The sequence below is a fragment of the Apium graveolens genome, chromosome 2 (assembly GCF_009905375.1).
Source record: "Apium graveolens cultivar Ventura chromosome 2, ASM990537v1, whole genome shotgun sequence".
Lineage (NCBI taxonomy): Eukaryota > Viridiplantae > Streptophyta > Magnoliopsida > Apiales > Apiaceae > Apium > Apium graveolens.
The window spans coordinates 233,915,443-233,935,725 of NC_133648.1; the positions used below are offsets into that span (position 1 = coordinate 233,915,443).

The 20,283-nt window shown below is 37.3% G+C and overlaps 1 non-coding gene across 1 annotated transcript; it reads left to right on the top strand.

Annotated features, from left to right (window-relative positions):
• Window positions 1-17,015: 17,015 nt before the first annotated feature.
• On the top strand, window positions 17,016-17,122 carry LOC141709231 (small nucleolar RNA R71). The gene has a single exon (XR_012569819.1). It is a non-coding gene; the product is annotated as a small nucleolar RNA R71 (small nucleolar RNA).
• The last annotated feature ends 3,161 nt before the right edge of the window (window positions 17,123-20,283 follow it).

The following is a 20,283-nucleotide window of genomic DNA, read 5'->3' on the forward strand; positions in this document are numbered from 1 at the left end:
AAATGTTGATGCGAACAGATGCAAGGATGACAATTTTACTTTATGTTCCTATATCCTGGTATAAAAACTCGATATTCTGTGGGAAATTACCCACAAAATAAACACAGTGCGATGTCCTGAAATCAAAGTAAAGACATGGTAATCTAAACAGTGCTGATTGTACACATCTGGATTATATAAATAGAATACAGAATATCTTGCTCTCCATCACGTAGTCTGAACCAAATCATATCCCTTGAACCAAATCTGCTCAAGATTGTTCGCTTTGGTTTTAAGTCTTCGACAACACAGATAACATCTGTTTTGAAATTGTAAATTAATCTAGATGATAACTTTATAAATCTTGATTGTCGATGTTTAAAATTCTCTACATGTGGAGTAAACAGGCATCTCATCATAGTTAGAATTCAAAAGAGCGTCGAAAATAGCAAGCAGGGGAGTCAATTCAAACTTGTGCCGCAGAATCATTAGAGTATCCACTGGAACAACCTCCGCAATAGTGATGGGTATGAACCGTATGCATTTTGTGTTACATACAGGCCTGTACAAATCAGTTGCAGGCATGATACCTATGTTCCTTATACGGTATAAGGTTCCTGGATTCAAAAGTCCGGCAAATTGATTCCAAATAGCAGGTGACACAACTGTAACCATGTATGTATTCTGTAATCGAAACAGAGTATATGCATGAATAATGTATATGAAAATACAAATGTAGTGCACTGGATTACTTCCAACAGATTAAAAGCAATCACACCTCACAGTCGAGCAAAATAAGATTGTGCCTCGAGACCTCTCTATGACCATTTAGTGACCTCCATATTCTTGTCACCCTAACTTTCAATGTCCATGCAATTTGAGTGGCATTCAGATCGGACAAATATTGATGGTCATCCATACCTGGCTGAAAGATGATAAATGTTTATAGGATGAATGTATTATGTATAGTATTTTTTGTTGAAATTGAAAAGAATATGTACAAACCTATATGTTCTTCAACAATTTTAGTGTAGAAAAACTATGAAAGATACTGAATATATAGTACCGTCTAAGTAGAAGATGATCGATTTTGAATATGGTAAAGATACTCAATCACACCAATTTTTAAGGAAGATATTGTCATCTTGATTGTAGGCAGTTAGGATAATTTTGAGAGGCTATGGTATTCTCAGCAAATCACAAACAATAAGCATATATTATCACAATCCTAAACAAACCAACGTTTGAATCATGATTTCCATAATTAAGGTACTGATTTATGTCAAAATTAAGGAGCATAATTTGAGTTTATTCATGGGAAATATCATGGAAACTTCTATAATGATATGGCAAGTAGTTAAATTTGGTAAATTTCCATTTTGAGCAATGCAGGAAATTTAAAACATATAGTCTAACACTTTACTATGAATTTAAAGCTGCTTATCATAAATGTTTTGAGTCAAATTAAAGAATCCGTCTTCTCTTGAAAAAAATGATCTTTTTGCTATATAATTTTAAATTAAACATTTTTTCCATTACAAAATCTTATGTCCATAAACGACATTGAATGTCAAAATAAATGGTGTACGATAGGGTCCTTGATAAATAAGTACTACAATATAATAAAAGTAGTGCTTCAACCTTGCTTCATTAAACGTAGATGATCAAGGTAATATTTAAATATTGTAAACCAAACTTTTATTTATGGGTGATGACGCTGATCACATTTATGAAGGATTAAAAATCAAATACATAGATAACAATTGATGGAAACAGAGTAAAAACGATGTTATGCTATCGAAATTACAAATACTGTCACGTGAACGGTAACTCCAAAAATTAATTCGGCCATAAGCAATAACCTTCCTGCAAGAATAAGTGACATATTCAGTAATTAAATTAGGCGGAGATAGTTTTAGAGTGATAAATAAGTTAATTAAATGGTTAGAGAAAAGCACTTTGGTATATAAGTACATAGGATGTCTAGCATAGGATGATAGTATTGTCAATACCTTTTTTATTTTTTTGGTAACAGATTTAGCAGAGTCTGGAGTACCATTAACGTCATCACCTTCAGAGTACTACACATGCAAAGACCGTTAATAAGAAAGTCTGCAATATTTATTATTTAGCAGGGAATACTAAAGAAAGCACAAATGTAACATAACCGCATAATTCACTCACTTCAAAACCCATGTTGATGGAATAATCTTCGGACATAATTGGAGATTCAAAAGGAGTTGGAGTGTTCATCGTTGGTTCATATAAATCTTCAGCATAAAAGAGGTTGTTATCCTCAACAACGTTTGATTTTGTCAGACCGAGTTCAACTGAAATTAGTCTTCCAACTAATGATTTAATCACTTCTGGAAAGGCTTTGGAGGGATCCTGAACACAGTTATAGAAAATAAGAATGCATATGTGGTATAACATGGTGACAGTGCAGCTGTATTCGAATAACAGTTCTTTACCTTATCGTAATCAGAAACCACCTTTGCAGCACTTGTTCCAAGAACTCTTCTAGAAACTCGATCATTCAGAACAACATTACAGGCAAATGTATCATCCTCGGCAAGGACCATGATACAGAACCTTGAGATAATAGTTAGCTATTTTTTTAGGCTTTAATTTAAAGTATCACGCCTAAAAATATTTTCAACAAATTCAAATAGTTTAGTTACCTCTTCGGAGACACGGGAATGTTTCGAGGATAATGGGTACATTTAAATACTGTGCCAATGCGCTCAACCTCGTGCAGACATTTGTTACAGCTATAAAACCACCAATTTATTTCCTCATTGACCTTAATGATCTTAAAGGTGCAGCAAATTCTGTTCTGGGTTACGATAAAAATGTAATATTTAACAACAAAAGGAAACATATATAAAATACTTTTTTCTAAAAATTATATAAAGGCAATACCTTGAGGTGATCGTATGTCGGATTCTCATTAAGGTCTTTGAGTGGCAATTTTTCAAATAATGTAGGAACCAGTTCAATTTGTTTAGCTTGAAACAATTTGTCGCTTTTCATTATATAACCTTCCTCAAGTAACCTAAACATATAGAAGAAAATAAAAATAGAGCAAAATGTCAGTGAGTTAAATTTAACTCTATATTTACTTGTTACCTCTGTCTCATATCAATCACAGATTCATCATCTAGATTTATATATAGATGAATAGATGGTAATGTACCAATCTGAATAGAACCTGGATATGGGAATAAAGTTAATTATTTAATCAACAATTATATAATTGTGTAATAGGTTTGCTTGCAGAACTACTTACTCATAAACATAGTCACTTTTGTACTTGTTATAATAGCAATGATCGGTTTTTTAGGATTTCCAGCCATCTTGTCGTTGAACGACACAATAAGATCACCCCAAACAGTTACTTTATGGGCATTACTATAAAATAGGATTATATGTGAGCATGGTTAATAATCTATAGCAATATGCGATGTAGATTTGTAACTATACTACTGATTAAATATACATATGCACACAACCTTGAATCACATATTCTAAACTTCACAATGTCCCTATCTCCGTATCTAGTAGAAAGCTTGTTCAAACCTTCATACTCCTCCACAACTCCAATAATATCTGTTTTACACAAAATTTCTTTACACAATATTAAAGTGTAATGTCTTATAATTGTAGCATGCTTGTTTCATATGAGTAAATTAAGACAATATTGAGTTAATAGAGTGCGTTACCAGACCTATTGCAAATTCAGGCTGCTGTTGAGGAAGACATTTATTTTCTTCTGCAAACAAATCTCCCAGGTCTAAAAACTCCAACTTTTGCGATGGGATCATGCCATCATCATCAGTAGTCCTCACAGTAGTAGAGCCTGTAAATCTGATGCAGATCGTTGACTACACAGGAGGATCTTTAACTACAAACTGGTCAAAAACAAAGACACCGCCTTCCACAATTTTCGTGGTGAATCCATTCCAAATGTTGTGATAGGCAAAGGCATGAACATGGTTATCCTACATTTAAATAATTTAAGTGACATAAATACATATTACTGGAAAGCAGGATTGACAGTAAATAATGTAAAGATGAATAAATTTAAAACATACATCATCGTCAAGGAGAATAAAGGTTGTATCCTTTCAATGAGTTCGTCTCCAAAGTCATGTTAGCCCACATCCTGGTAACCCTGACCTTAATTTTCCAATTAGTGCTTGCCTTGTCGAGATTGGATAGACGATCAAATGATTCCATTGAAAAAGATCACTATAAGAAGAGCAAGAAAAAAGATTATTTAAACATTGTAGATAAACTCAGCATGTAAGATATTTATACATTCGATATTCTAAAAACTGTATAAATGGTTTAAAGAATTTAAGATCTTACAAAATGGTTAAACTCTTAAGAGAAAAATGATGATGCTTAGCAAATGACAAAGCTCTTGTAAAACTGTTGAAAATATACTTCACCAACAAGGCATTAGGGAGATGCCAACAATTTAGCTCGAAATTGATAGTGCAAATATATTCCTTTAAATGAGAATTAGAGTAATATCCCGGTTTAATTTCCTGATAATTCTTAAGATTAGTGTTTGATGTGATTATGATAACTAACCAACCTTATCATTTGGGTTTCTTCCAAAAAAAGGAAAACTTTAATCCTTTGATTAACAATAAAATGTATACAATATATTTAACAATTAAGAAAATCTTCTTAATCAAACGGATTATACATATTTTTAATAGACAAATTAATTGGAGAGATTTTGTTATTATTATGTTTATACACAGGTGAAACACATAAAAATGTGCAACATTTTAGATGTTGAACTTAAAATATTGATATATCAAACACAATAAATCCAGAGTAAAGAAGGAAATATAGAAGTATGCGATCAAATGTTCTTATATTTCAGGTCAATTTTCTACACTTGGAAGATTGTAAAACACTTCCTCAAAAACTACATTATTTATAATATTTGTGCTACTACCATCATCACTATCTATGAGAATATGGAGGCATTCAGGTCGTGTCACTCTGGATATAGCAACATAAATATGTCCATGTGAGAAAGTTGCTCTAGGAAGGTAAAGCCCAACCGTATCAAGTGATTGTCCCTAACTTTTGTTAATTGTCATGGCATAACATACTTGAATCGGAAACTGAACGCGTTTAAATTCAAATGGCCAGTTCCTGTCACTTGGAATAATCTCAATTCTAGGAATTAAATATTTGGTTCCAACATGAGAGCCATAAAATATCTCACATTCAATACTGTTCTTCCTAAAGGATTTCACAATCATTCTTGTACCATTGGATAATCCCATAATCTGGTTCAAGTTTCACATAAGCATGATGACAACTCCTACCTTCAATTTTAACTCATGCTTATGAATGCAAGGAATATTGATAGAGTTTAGATATTCAAATGGAAATGCGGATCTGAAATCATTATCATCATCACCAGCATCATCGATTGAATCATAACTCAGATAAGTATAAACCATGCCTGGATTTTTTTCAAGTATCGTTGTATTAATTTCATCCACCATGATACTGGTAGGTGTGAGTATGGCCCTTGATTTGAGGTATACATGTGAAGAGATATTATGCAGAAAATCTGGGTATGTCACTTCAAAAAGCTTCTGGATTGAATCTCCGGATGTATGAATGATATATTGATCAGGATTCTTTATTAACATTTCACCACTGTCTGGACTTGGAGAAATATTGGTTTCCTTACCATCATCGATAGCAAGCTGCCACTTGTTAAAGTCCGCGATGGTCTTGTTCTCCAAATCTGTATTTCCTGCATTAAGCCACATGTTTTGCTTTAATAAAAATACCTCACAGGATTCCCAAAGCTTGGATTTATTAAGGGTAGAGCAGACTACTTCAGCCCTTGACGCTTTTGGAATGACAAGAAGTATCTGCCAAAAATCTCCACCAAAAATAATATTTATACCACCAAATGGCTTTTTAGCTCTCCTTTTATCAATAGCAGACATAATATCTCTTAAGGATCGATCAATGCATTCAAAAGCATGACGATGTTACATAGGAGCCTCGTCCCAAATTATTAAATCAGTTTGCTGAAGTAGCTCGGAAATATCGGTCCCGTGTCTTAAACCGAAAGAACAATTTTTATCAAGTTTGAGTGGAATGTGAAAGCGGGAGTGTGCGGTTCTTCCACCAGGAAGCAACACGACAGCTATACCACATGAGGCCACAGGAAGCACAATCTTATGCTCTGATCGTTGATGAGTGGATATTATATCTACTTGAAACACTTCATTATAAGCTTAAGTTGGTGTTTTGGACTCAAGTTGTTAGTAATTTTGATGTGTTTTTCTGTTATTGCATTTCAGGCATTAGTTAAATGAAGAAAGGAGCTTTTTAAGGAAATATGCTGAAAAGAGCTAAGAATTAGAATCCAAGGCCATTCTCAAGTTGTAGATAATATCGTTAGCTTCACGTGGGTAGTTGAATCGGCTAATTCTGACGAGTAGAACTCAAGGTACGGCCAAAAGAAGAAACAACAAAAAAGTCCAGAAGTCAGGCGCGGCCACCCCCAAAACCAGGGCGCCCGTGCTGACTTTCTGCCAAAACAGCGCGGCCGCCCCGCCTCGATTTTTGCCCCAGAATCCTGATTTTAGTAGAAATTGAAGGTATTAAGGGTCCTGGTCATCCTGGAGCCTATATATATCAATAAAAAGACGTTTTCAATACGAAGGAGCGAGGGGAGAGCAATAAGAAGACCTAGAGAGCACAAGAAGACTACAGAGAAGAAGGCTTTTATTTTCTTTAATATAGTTGATACTTGGATGCTTGTTTTCGATATGTCTTTGAACCCTAGTACTCTTATATTGTTTTTATATCATGCTTTCATTGGAACCCATGGTGACGATGAGTTCAGTTATGAACTAATCGTTGTCATGGGGTTCTAACGGATTTCCTTATGGATTTCTATAGTTAATTTGTTTCAATATCTTGGTGTATGGTGATTGATTGATATCCTATTATTGGTTGTGCTTATTCATCTTATGTGCGTGACTAAATATAAGATAGCGTGTTAATCTCTATTGAACTAAAATTAAATATAGAGATTTAGAACTTGCCATGCTAGCATAGGTTCGTGTATTTGTTATGCATGATTCGTAGGTAATTTTAACCATCTTACTTGCCCTATGTAATCACGATAGATAACTTGCACATTAAACCTTTATGTTGTTAAATTCTATAGACATATAGGCTCTCAACATAATTGGTGTCTATTAAGCTTCTATCTCTTTTGTGGATGTCTGGTAGCAGGGTATTCATACAATGAAAGTTGGCGTTTACTAATTTTGTGTTACCTGATTAGTTGTCATCATCATTGCATGAAAAGGTTAAGAACAATGACTTTGAATGAAGTTGTAATGAAGTTAGAATTCCATGTTTGTCGCATATAAGTAATTCAACCTCAATTCTCTTAATTAATGCTATTTAGTATAAACTCTTAGTTTAATCAAAACCCAATTTGTTATTTGTCTTAGTATTGAACGATAACCATACATTGTTGCGTAGGTGCATAAATTGAACTTAACTAAAACCAGTCTCTGTGGGAATAAATCTGATCTATATCTTATACTACTTGCGAACGCGTATACTTGTTAGCGCGTGTTTTCACACTAACAAGTTTTTGGCGCCGCTGTCGGGGACTCGGTGTTAATTTTTAGTTTATGTGCTTATCATCAGTGGTCGTTAAAGTTCACTGACTCGGATTCTTTTACATTCACGGGTTACTTGTTTATGTTTCAGGTACTCATTACAATGGGAGATCCAGCAACACCAACGAAAGCATTGATGGAATTTTCTCAACCCAAGATCAATGACATCCAATCTAGCATTGTCAAGTGTTAGTCGCTAAACATGCGCTAATAATACACGCAAGTATACGAGTTCACAAGTAGTATAGAATCTTTTCTAGTTCGTTCCCACAGAGACTGTATTGGTTAACTATTTAATTTATGCACCTAAGCAACAATGTATGGTTATTATCCAATGTTAAGATGATAACAAATTGAGATTGTTTATAACTAAGAATTACGCTAACAATTATAACTACGAGAATAAAATTGATTGAATTGATATATATGACGAACATGGGATTCTAACTTCATTAAATACCTCATTCAATAGCCTTATTATTCTTAACCTTAGCATGCAATGGTGATGACACTAATCAGATAACACGAAACTGATAAACGCCAACTTTCGTTACACGAGTACCATTCTACCAGACATCCATAAAAGAGATAAAAGCTGAATAGACACCAATTATATTGAGACCCTATATGTCTACAGAATTTGACAACATAACAGTTTAAGCACAAGTTATCTATCTTGATTACATAGGGCAAGTAAGATGGTTAAAATTACCTACGAATCATGCATGACACATACATGAACCTATGCTAGCATGGCAAGTTCTAAATCCTTAAATTCACTTTCGCTTCATTAAGAATTAACACACTATCTTATAAGTTCACGACGCTCATAGGACGAATACGCATAACAATACTAGGATATCATACAATCACCACATACTAAGGCATTAAACAATTTAACTAAAGAAATCCATAAATAAATCCCCTAGAACCCCACGATAACGATTAGCCCATAATCGAACTCATCATCAACGTGGGTTCCGATGAAAACATGATATAACAAACTTAGTCTTTATACGAATAAATAAAACCAAGTACAAACAAGAGTATAGGTTCAGCAAAACAAGAAACTAGCATCCAAATTAAAACTCAAAACAAAGATTCACAAGAATAAACTAGATCATCTTCGCCTTTATTGAATTGTGCTAAAGGTCTCTTGCCGTCTTCTCCTTGGGCTCTGGTCCGTCTCTGACTTGATATCTATTAAAAATGACCTAATATGAATATATATAGAAGCCCTCAACAATCTGAAAGCCTCCCCTTTTAGAATTGTAGTAGAAACAAGATTCTAAAATTCGGCCTCGGCGCGGGCGCGCGCTATCACAGCGCGCGCTGCATTTTTGGAACCCCGGCGCGGGCGCGCGCTATCACAGCGCGGGCGCGCCGTCCTTCTGGGAAAACTCAGATTTCTTTTTAAATCTTGCTGCTTCGAGCCGGCTTTCCACGAGCTTTTATTCCAACACCACCTGGACACCAAATTAGCACCAAAACAATGCTAATTCACCCGATTACCTGAATAGTGTCTGAAATGCAAAAACACTAGAAAACACATTAAAACACATAACAACTTGAGTACAAATTCATCAATTCAAAGCTTATTAGAGCATAATAAAGTGTCATAAATGCCACTCAACATACCCCCAAACTTGAATCGATGCTTGTCCTCAAGCATAAACAGACTCAAAGAACAAGAAACAAAAATGCATGAATGTAACGATCCCCAATAGAATAACTCAACCAACCAACAAGCAGCATATCAACAAATGGAGTTATTCACATGAAGATCAATTAAATCATATAAATCAACTTACAAACTAGAGACGTGCGTGTGTGAAGATGCTTACAGATATAATATCGCAACTAGATCAATAATCATGACTCACTACTCATCAAGGCAATCACAAGGTTATAAATAAAATAAAAAGCTACACTCAAAATAACTTATAACACTTCAATTCTTATATTGGAGTTTTATATGGATTCATGCTTTTATTCACAGAAAAACAACACAAGTATGCTTATTTGATCGTGCAATGAGTGAGGTCCACAAAAGACTTATATTATAGCACCCATGTAGCGAGCGTTAGGTTAGCGGATCCCAGACCATAAAAGCCTTAGGTAACTAGGCACAAAGTCCCCTAAGAACTTAATAACTCGAGTACTAAATAGCCCACTCGTGATCAATTATACATAACACTTATTCCTTTTTTTTCTTTTCTTTTTCTTTTCTTTTTTTTCACAATTTCTGAATGAGTGCATTTCGCTCCATCTCATTCAACCCTAGACTACTCATAAAAATATGAGCAGGCTACTAGCCATTTGACACCTAGCCACACAACTAGCAATGAAATCCAATTTCTCCAATTTTTAAATATCCATGTCTTTTATTATTAAGAGAATACCCTAAATTCTAAATATAAACAAGCGATTAAACCTCGAAAAATCAAATAAACCATGATCATGATCTAACACTCTAGAAACCTATAAGACTTAGTGAAATACAAGTCTCTAGCATGCAAATCAATTCAATAAGACTCAACATCACTAAATACGACATCACTACACTAGCAACAATATCGCAAGTTAATCGGAAAAATTATCTAAAGGAATCATGTTATAATGCAAATCTATGAACTACATGAACAAGATTTCATAAAACTACCAAAAAAACTTTACGCCAAAATATGCAAACTATATGGAACTAAACTATCATAAACATGCAACTATATGAGACTCACACAAATACATTCCTTCAACTACTACCCCTAAACTTAAAATATTCACTATCCTCAGTGAAGGTAATAGTAAGGAATCAGGCATACCTACTCTGAATCAGAATCCTCACCCTCAAGGGGTGGAGTGTCAGGTGTGTCAGGAGGCGGATACACAGAATCCTCACTAAATACTGGCCACTGAATGTCAACTCCGGTGGCTCTAAATGCAGTTCCAAGTGCCTGGGTGAGATCCTGTGCAAAACAACTTTGGATGTCGTGCATCGCATCCATCCTTCTCGCAAGACGCCTATACTACATCGAGCTCAAACCAGCTCCCATGCCCAGTCCTGCTGCCTCCTGTTGTTGTTGAGATGGTCCTCCTTCATCTCCTAACTGAGATCTTCATGCAGTCCTGCTCGCCTGACCAGCAACTGGCCTCCCACCCGGTAGGTGGTCAAAAGAATACCCAAGCCCCTTCAGACCGGGCTTGCCTCCATCCCATTCCTGCATTGTAACCAAAGTAGTGCTATCGATCGGAACACTCAGAATCTGCAACTGCTCATATGCGGACCAATGTACACCAACTGCCACACACAACTTTGTCACCACTGATGCATACGGAATAGATCCCGTAGTGCTCCCCCTCAAGAACCTCAGAATCCCCTGGTATATCATCATCCCAAAATCTACATAATCACCCTGCAGAATACCCCATAGAAAATGTGCACGCTCCACGGTAACCTCATACATATGTGACGATGTCATGATATTAGCACATTTAAAAGTGTTCCATACACAGGCAAACCTGTTCATGCCGGATGTCGGGAACGTAAAATACTCGGCGACTGTGCCCCTCTTGATCTTCCAATGTGTGTCGGGCCGGCACAAAGTAGCAACAATAAGATCCAGATCAAAGTCCTCTGGAGTCTTATCGTTCCAGGTATCCTGCCCCACCTTCCTCGCGGGCTGCTCAATCACAGTCCTGATAGCCTCTGCACTATACTCCACCGTCCTCCCTCGCACCACAGTGAAACCATTCTTCTCGGCCTTGGCGTTCATATAGAACTCGCGAACCACATTCATATGTACAGTAGCTGGTGCCTCGCAAAGGAACCCAACTCATCTCCAAGATCATCTCCAAAAGCTTACCATCGTTCCCAGATGGCAGGAAACCTCTCTCCTTAGTAATAAGCTTCGCGAGAAGCCTCGTGTACTCCTCCTCAGCCTCGGGAGTAGAAAACCCGGGCCTTACACCACTCGAATTGAAGAATCGGTGGCGCTACTAGCGACTTGAATTCTTTGTCTCTTGGGTGCCATGGAAATTGATTATAGGGAATAAGAGTTATGTTTGAGAGAGAATTTGTGTTTAAGAGTTTGTGAATTGGTGAAGAAGTTTGTGTATGGGGTGTATGTATATATAGGTGGTGGAAAGAGAATTAGATATAGAATAGAAGTGGGATTTGATTATGGGAATAATGGGAGTAATGGGTTTGATTGGAGAGGGAATTATATGATGTGGGGGAGTAAAATTCGGTTGGGAATTGATTTTGGGACTAAATTCCCATTTCCCCCCCTTAAACTGCCTTTTATTTTTTTCAAAGTCGGAACACGGTGCGGCCACGCGCTGGGACGGCACAGGCGCACACTACTTCTGCCAAACCGGCGCGGGCGCGCGCTGTAACAGCGCGGGTGCGCAGTGTTTCTGTGTAAATGGCGCGACCGCGTGCTGAGACAGCGCTGGCGCGCCAGGCTTCTGTAGTCAAACCTGAATTTTTCCTTTTTTTTGATATTTTTTTTGTGATTTTCTCTTTTCCTCTTGCTTCTTCTACTTACTAATATACAACAAACTTGGGTTGCCTCCCAAGAAGCGCTTCTTTTACGTCGCTAGCTCAACGTAGAATCTTGAGATCAAGTGGACAATAACACGGCACTAACCAGCTCGCGGTCTGCCGTGTCACCATAATAATGCTTCAACTGTTGACCATTTACCTTGAATGCTTGGCCCGAATCATTTTCAAAAATTTCCACCACTCCATGTGGAAACACAATTTGATTATGAAGGGCCCTGACCATCTTGACTTCAACTTTCCAGGAAAAAGCGGAGACGAGAGTTGAATAAAAGAATTTGTTGCCATGGCACAAATTTCTTGAGCACTAGACCCCGATCGTGCCACCTCTTGACTTTCTCCTTATACATCTTGTTGTTTTCATAAGCTTGAAGTCGAAACTCGTCAAGTTCATTTAACGGAAGCATCCTCTTCTTTCTAGCTACATCCAAGTCCAGATTCAATTTCTTTAAAGCCCAATATGCTTTATGCTCGAGCTCCACCGGCAAATGACACCCCTTACCATACACCAACTGAAATGACGATATTCCCAATGGAGTCTTATATGCTATTCTATATGCCCAAACAGCTTCATCAAGATTCAAAGACCAATTCTCCCTTGATGGACATACCACTTTCTCCAAAATGCGCTTGATCTCTCTGTTAGATACCTCAGCTTGCCCATTTGTCTAAGGATGATAAACCGTAGTGATGCGATGATTCACATTATACCTTTTAATCATAGCACTGAACTTGCGATTGCAAAAATGCGATCCCTCATCACGGATTATGACTCTTGGAGTTCCAAACCTTGTGAATATTTGCTTGTGAAGAAAATTAAGCACCCCTTTCGCATCGTTTATTGGCAACGCCTTAACTTAACCCATTTCGACACATAATCAACTACCAACAAGATATACTGATTGTTACAAGATGAGACAAATGGCCCCATGAAGTCAATTCCCCAAACATCGAAGACCTCAACCTCGAGAAGCCCATTAAGAGGCATCTCATCCTTTTTAGACATATTACTCACACGTTTGTATCGATCACATTTCAAAATGAACTGATGAACATCTTTAAACAATGTTGGCCAAAAGAAACCTGCTTGAAGAAGAACATGAGCTGCTGTCTTTTCTCCACCATAATGGCCTCCATAAGCTGTTGAGTGGCAATCTCGTAAGATTTCCCCCGTTTCGCTGTAAGGAATACATCTCCTGATGATTTGGTCAGCTCCTTGGCGAAAAAGAAACGGCTCATCCCACATATACCACTTCACCTCATGAAGAAACTTCTTCCTTTGAGCATAATATAAGTCGAGAGGCATGATATTACTCACCAGATAGTTCACAATGTCTGCAAACCACGGTTCTTCTTCTTGCACTCCAAACAACTGCTCTTCGGGAAAAGACTCATATATCAATGTCTTATCCAATGAAGTAGCGTTAGGATTCTCTAAACGCGAGAGATGATCAACAACTTGATTTTCAGTTCCTTTTCTGTCCTTGATCTCTAGTTCAAATTCTTGGAGCAAAAGAACCCATCAAATCTATCTAGGCTTCGAGTCCTTCTTTGAGACGAGATATCGAATGACGGCGTGATCAGTGAAAACTGTCACCTTAGTCCCAAGTAGATAAGATCGAAATTTCTCAAAACCGTAGATAATAGCCAAAAGTTCTTTCTCCGTAGTAGTGTAATTCAGTTGAGCACCATTTAGAGTCTTACTAGCATAGTAGACTACATGAAATATATTGTTCTTTCTCTGCCCAAGAACTGCTCCAACTGCATAGTCACTTGCATCACACATCATCTTAAAAGGCTCATTCTAATCAGGTGCAGTTATGACAGGTACCGTGATTAAACTCTTCTTCAATATCTCAAAAGCTGCAAGGCAATCATCATCGAATTTAAAAGGAACATCTTTCTCTAACAGACTGCACAAAGGCTTTGAAATTTTCGAGAAGTCCTTGATGAAATGCCTGTAGAAACCCGCATGACCAAGAAAACTGTGAATCCCCTTGACGAAAATAGGTGGAGGAAGATTCTCAATGAACCCCACCTTGGCCTTGTCCACCTCTAGACCTTTATTATAAACCATGTGCCTGAGAATAATGCCTTGACGCACCATAAAATGACATTTTTCCCAATTGAGAACCAGATTGGTCTCAACACACCTCTTGAGAATGTGTCCCAGATTCTGCAAACATTCATCAAAAGAATCACCAAAGACTGAGAAGTCATCCATGAACACCTCCACATTCTGGCCAATCATGTCAGAAAAGATGGCCATCATGCATCTCTGAAATGTGGCTGGTGCACCACACAGACCAAAAGAAACTCATCTGAAGGTGAAAGTACCAAATGGACAAGTGAAGGTAGTCTTCTCCTGATCTTCTGGAGCGATACAAATCTGATTGTAACCCGAATAGCCATCCAGAAGACAGTAATACTCATGAATGGCCAACCTGTCAAGCATCTGATCAATGAAGGGCAATGGAAAATGGTCCTTCCTAGTGGTTTTGTTCAGCTTCCGATAGTCCATGTAGGCTCTCTACCCCGTGACTGTCCGTGTAGGGATAAGCTCATTCTTCTCATTTGCTACCACAATAATTCCACCTTTCTTTGACACACATTGAACCGGGCTTATGAACTTTCAGAGATAGGATAGATGATCCCTGTATCTAACCACTTTAGAATTACCTTCTTCACTACTTCCTTCATGATAGGATTAAGTCTTCTTTGCTGCTCGACTGTAGGCTTGATACCTTCCTCTAGCAGAATTTTATGCATACAGTAAGAAGGGCTGATCCCCTTGATATCTGTTATAGTCCATCCTATTGCCAACTTGAACTCTCTCAGAATCCTCAAAAGCTTTTCCTCATCACTACCTGAAAGGTCAGATGCAATAATAACTGGCAAAGTAGATGCATCACCTAAAAACGCATACCTCAAATGTTCAGGTAAAGACTTAAGCTCAAGAGATGGAGCTTCCTCAATAGAAGGCTTGAGGCATTTAGGAGCTTTGTTCAATTCCTCCATTTCAAGAGATTCAAAAGGCATATTAATCTTCCTTTTCCAGGGAGAAGCAGTCAAATACTACAATTTCTCTTCACCTTCATCATCTTCACTATCTGAATTCCCCAATAAGGCTTTTTCTAAGGCATCAGACCTTAGCAATTGATCAAGTTCCGCTGTGACCACCGAATCGACCACCTCCACTTTTAAGCAATCCTCATTATTGGTAGGAAATTTCATAGCATTGAACACATTAAAAGTAACATCCTGATCCAGAACTCTCATTATAAGCTCAGCCTTCTGCACATCGATTAAGGTTCAGCCAGTTGCCAAGAAAAGTCTTCCCAAGATTATGGGAATCTTCTTATCCTCCTCGAAATCAAGAATTACAAAATCAACAGGGAAGATGAGTTTATAAACCTTGACTAAGACATCCTCCACAATACCTCGTGGATATGTAATAGAACGGTCGACCAACTGCAAAGTCATATAAGTTGGCTTGGGATCAGGTAAGTCCAACTGCTTGAAGATTGACAAAGGCATCAGATTGATGCCAGCTCCCAAGTCACATAAGCATCTGTCAAAAGACACTTATCCAATAGTACATGGAATAGTGAAGCTTCCTAGATCTTTAAGCTTTGGCGGCAACTTCTGCTGCAGCACAACACTGCATTCCTCCGTGAGAGCGACAATCTCTAAATCATCTAGCTTCACCTTCGGAGATAGAATACCTTCCATAAACTTTGCATAACTAGGCATCTGCTCGAGAGACTTAACAAAAGGTATGTTAATATGAAGTTTCTTGAACGCCTCCGGAAACTTTTCAAATTGCTTGTCCAGCTTTTTCTTCTACAGCTGCTTAGGAAAAGGCGGTGGATGATATATCTGTTTCTCCCCTGTATTACCCTCAGGCGGAGTGTGCTCAACAGTAGTCTTCCTTGGTTCCACTTCTTCATCCTGCTGCTTTGCTTCTTTCTCAGCCCCAACTTCTTCAGTCAACTCTTGGGTTTGATCAGGATTCGCAACCTTTCCAGACCTCAAAGTGATTGCCTTTACCTGCTCCTTAGCTTCCTTATTTCCTAGCACTTCAGTGTCACTAGGCAATGTACCGGGTTGACGATTAGCAAGGCATTGGCAATTTGCCCAATCTGATTTTCCAAGGTCTTGATAGAAACAGCTTGACTCTTGCACATAAGCTTCAACTCCTTTTAATTCGGATTTTTCATTAGTTTGTTGCAGCTGGAGTTGTTTTCTTGGTGCATACCGTGGTTGCTGAAAACCAGGGTTTATATTGCTTAGCTGGATACTGCTGATAAGGCTATTGAACCGTATTCTGAGCGTTGGTCCAACTGAAATTAGGATGATTGCGGTTGTTAGGATGATAGTTGGCTGGCACAGGTTGCTGCGATCACTGGAAGTTGCTCACAAACTGAGTTAATTTACTAAAAATTGTGCACTGATTAGTCTCATGGGCACCAACACAAAGCTCACAAACATTAGTGATTTGATTAACTCCATAATTAGCCAACGTGTCCATCTTCATTGTCAAAGCCTTAAGTTGGGCAGCGATAGCAGTTACTGTGTCCAACTTCAGAATTCCTGCTACTTTCCCCTGAGTCAGTCTCTGAGAAGGATTCTGGTACTCACTAGCAGCCATCAGTTCAATAAGTTCATAGGCTTCATCATAGCTCTTAGCCCATAAGGCTCCTCCTGATGCTGCATCAAGCATGAGCCAAGAAGTAGGGCCCAATCCATTGTAGAAGCAGTTAATAACCATCCAATCAGGCATGCCATGGTATGGGAACTTCCTTAGCATCTCCTTATATCGATCCCAAGCCTCACATAGAGATTCTCCAGTTTGCTGTGCGAACTGGGTAAGAGCATTCCTGATTGCTGCAGTCTTCTCCATGGTGAAGAATTTAGTGAGAAACTTTTGAGAAAGATCTTCCCAAGTTGTGATAGACCCTGCTAGTAGAGAGTGTAACCATCACTTAGCTTTTTCCCACAGAGAGAATGGGAAGAGTCGTAGATTGATAGCATCTTCAGTCACATCATTAAACTTGAAAGTGTCACAAATCTCGATGAAATCCCTGATGTGCATGTTGGGGTCTTCAGTTCTGATGATGATGATTCAGAAACTGAAATTCTACCTGAAGTAGATGTTGATGAAGAGATGATGAAGCTGTGTGCTCTTATGGTGAAGGGTATCACAAAGATAGCCTATAAGAAATTCAGAAGGGGAAAGAAGTTTTTCGAGAAAGGAAGAAGTTTTGATAGGAAGGGTTTCAGAAAATCTGAAGGCAAAGGAGGAAAGTCTGATAGAGGAGATTACTTAAATGTCAAATGCTACAACTGTGGTGAGAAAGACCACATATCTCCTGACTGCAAGAAAGGAAAGAGTGACAGAGGCAAGGCACTTGTCACAAAGAAGAAAAGCTGGACAGACACCTCAGATTCTGAAGATGAGGAGAACTATGCCTTGATGGCAAATGCTGATAGCAGTTCTGATGCTGCTGAGTTAAAGGTACCTCAAACAACTTATGCCTTTCATACTGATGATATTACTGAGTTGAGATTATATCTTAAAACCATGTTTATTAGATATAGAGATCAAACTTTAACATGTGAAAGATTAACCTGTGAAAATCTTGCTTTTAAAAAGAGGAATGATTATTTAGAAAAAGAGTTAGTTATGTTCCATCAAACTCAGAAGGATAGAGATGATGCTTTCTATGTGAGAGATGAAGTGCTAAAAATGAATAAATCTCTAAAAACTGACTTAGAAAAGGAGAGAGATATTATCAGGACTTGGACTAACTCTGGCAGAACAACTCAGAATATACTAAGTAGTGAGAACTGGAAAGTGGGCTTAGGTTATGGAGATGAGAAAAGTGAAAAAGGAACTGAATAAGTTAAGCCAATTATTGTTAAAGAGACTACTAAGACAAAGGTAATGTAACACCCCCAGATCCGGGGTCGGGGATCCGGGTCGTCACAGTCTTTCTTTCCACAATATCACTTAACTTAATTAATAATAAATAACCTCATGTTGTGATCCCACACTAACACAAACCACAACACGTTATAGTCTCAGAGATGAAATTGAAATAAGTACAAGTCCTTGAATCCACAATTTAAAAGTTATTACAACCCAAAATAATTAATTGATAAGTTTACAGTTAATTGCCATTATCTGCCATAAGTTATAATTATACATAATTGATTCCCAAAAGTAGAATGCCTGATCTACAAATAGATCTACCTTTGCAGCTATAGCAGCTACGATATCAACGGGAAGACGCGGGACGCTTCCCACGCGCTTGTGCTGGGTCTGCTTGAGCCTGACCATCTTTCCTAACTGTTGTTGTGTGATGAAGAAATGAAGCAAGAGTGAGCATTACAGCTCGCAAGATAATATATAGTGTAAACAATAATGCAAGTATCAAAATGGATAACTTACTAGAACCCTTTATCAAGTGTAAGGTAATTACTTACTAGATATAAGCTTAAAGGAAAATGAAGTTACCAATTACTTCACTATACTTATACCATTTTAGAAAACTACTTGAACTACCACTATTCAAAGTATAATAGGTTTTAAAAGTTCATCCCATAGATGAGACCACAAGTTAAGACTTGAATATATTCAATCTTTGTAATATTATTGAATGAAATGAAGTTACGAGATACTTTATTTAGTCCCGATATATATATATCCACAAATATATCTCTAATACATTTCCCGGAAACTTCTGTTATGTAAAGTTTGAACAGAGTTTGCAATATCCAATGAATTTTGTAAAGAAAAGAATTTTGGCATAAACCCGATATCTTGCTGAACACGCAAAGATACCAATAAGTAACCTTTTCTAGTAGTAGATGGATGAATCCCCCACCGGTCATCACCCTGGCCTCATTAGGACCTTGTGCTGGACCGCCACCCGGCCTCTTACGCGTTGATGGACTGCCACCCAGCCACTTACACTTTGATAGACCGTACCCCGGCGTGTCGCTTATGCCGACTCAATTAGATGGACTTACTTCCCGAATGTTGGGTAAGTAATCAATTCATTTATCAAAACAGCAACCTTGTTGCAAATATAAAATACACCACATAGCCGGATCCCTCAGGTTTTAGGTGAGTATTTAATTCCCCTTCAAAAGGAGGATCTTAAATATAAAAAATGAGTTTTGCGATCCGCCCTAACTTTTAAAAATCATTTTGAAGACTCGAAAACATTTTTAAGAATGTTTGGAGTAATGCTGATTTAATAAAATAAATCAGTCCCAATATATTAGAAAATATCTGAATATTATTATTTAAATAATATTCCCATAAAGAATAATCTTTATAAAAATAATTGAAGTAGGAGTTTTAAAACTCATACTTGAAATGAATATTAAATAACCAAAGATATACTTATACGAAAGTACGATCTTTATTTGAATAATCGAAAATAAGTTTGATTATCGAAACATTATTCTTTAATAAAATAAAGAATATTATTTAGTAAATAAGCAGAGTCATAAGTCCTCGAATAAATATTCAAAATAATATTCATTAAATAGAATAAACAGAGTCATAAGTCCTCGAATGAATATTCAAAGTAATATTCATTAATAAAATAAAGTTATCGAATAAACCTTATATATATTTATATCTATATATTTATAAATATATTTAATATACTCGGGAACATCGACTCCCGGTTTTAGAAAATGTTCGCCTTTGGGTCCCCTATACTAAGGGTATACGCAACTACTGCTTATCTCTAGCATAGGTATTATGCAACTTATAAGCAATTAAATCAACAATTACATATCAAGATTACAAAACAGACACGCATATATACCATATCAGCATGCTCCAATATATCGCAAGATTCGCTAATTAACCATCATGCATCTATCACAAGATAATGCATATACATATATACATCACAACAACAGTATAACGGGTAGAAAACTTCCCTGAGTGACTGGGGGTGGTAAAAGTCCTGGGATGAGTCTGGTAACCTATAAACCACATATAAGTTGGAATTAAACCAAAGTCGC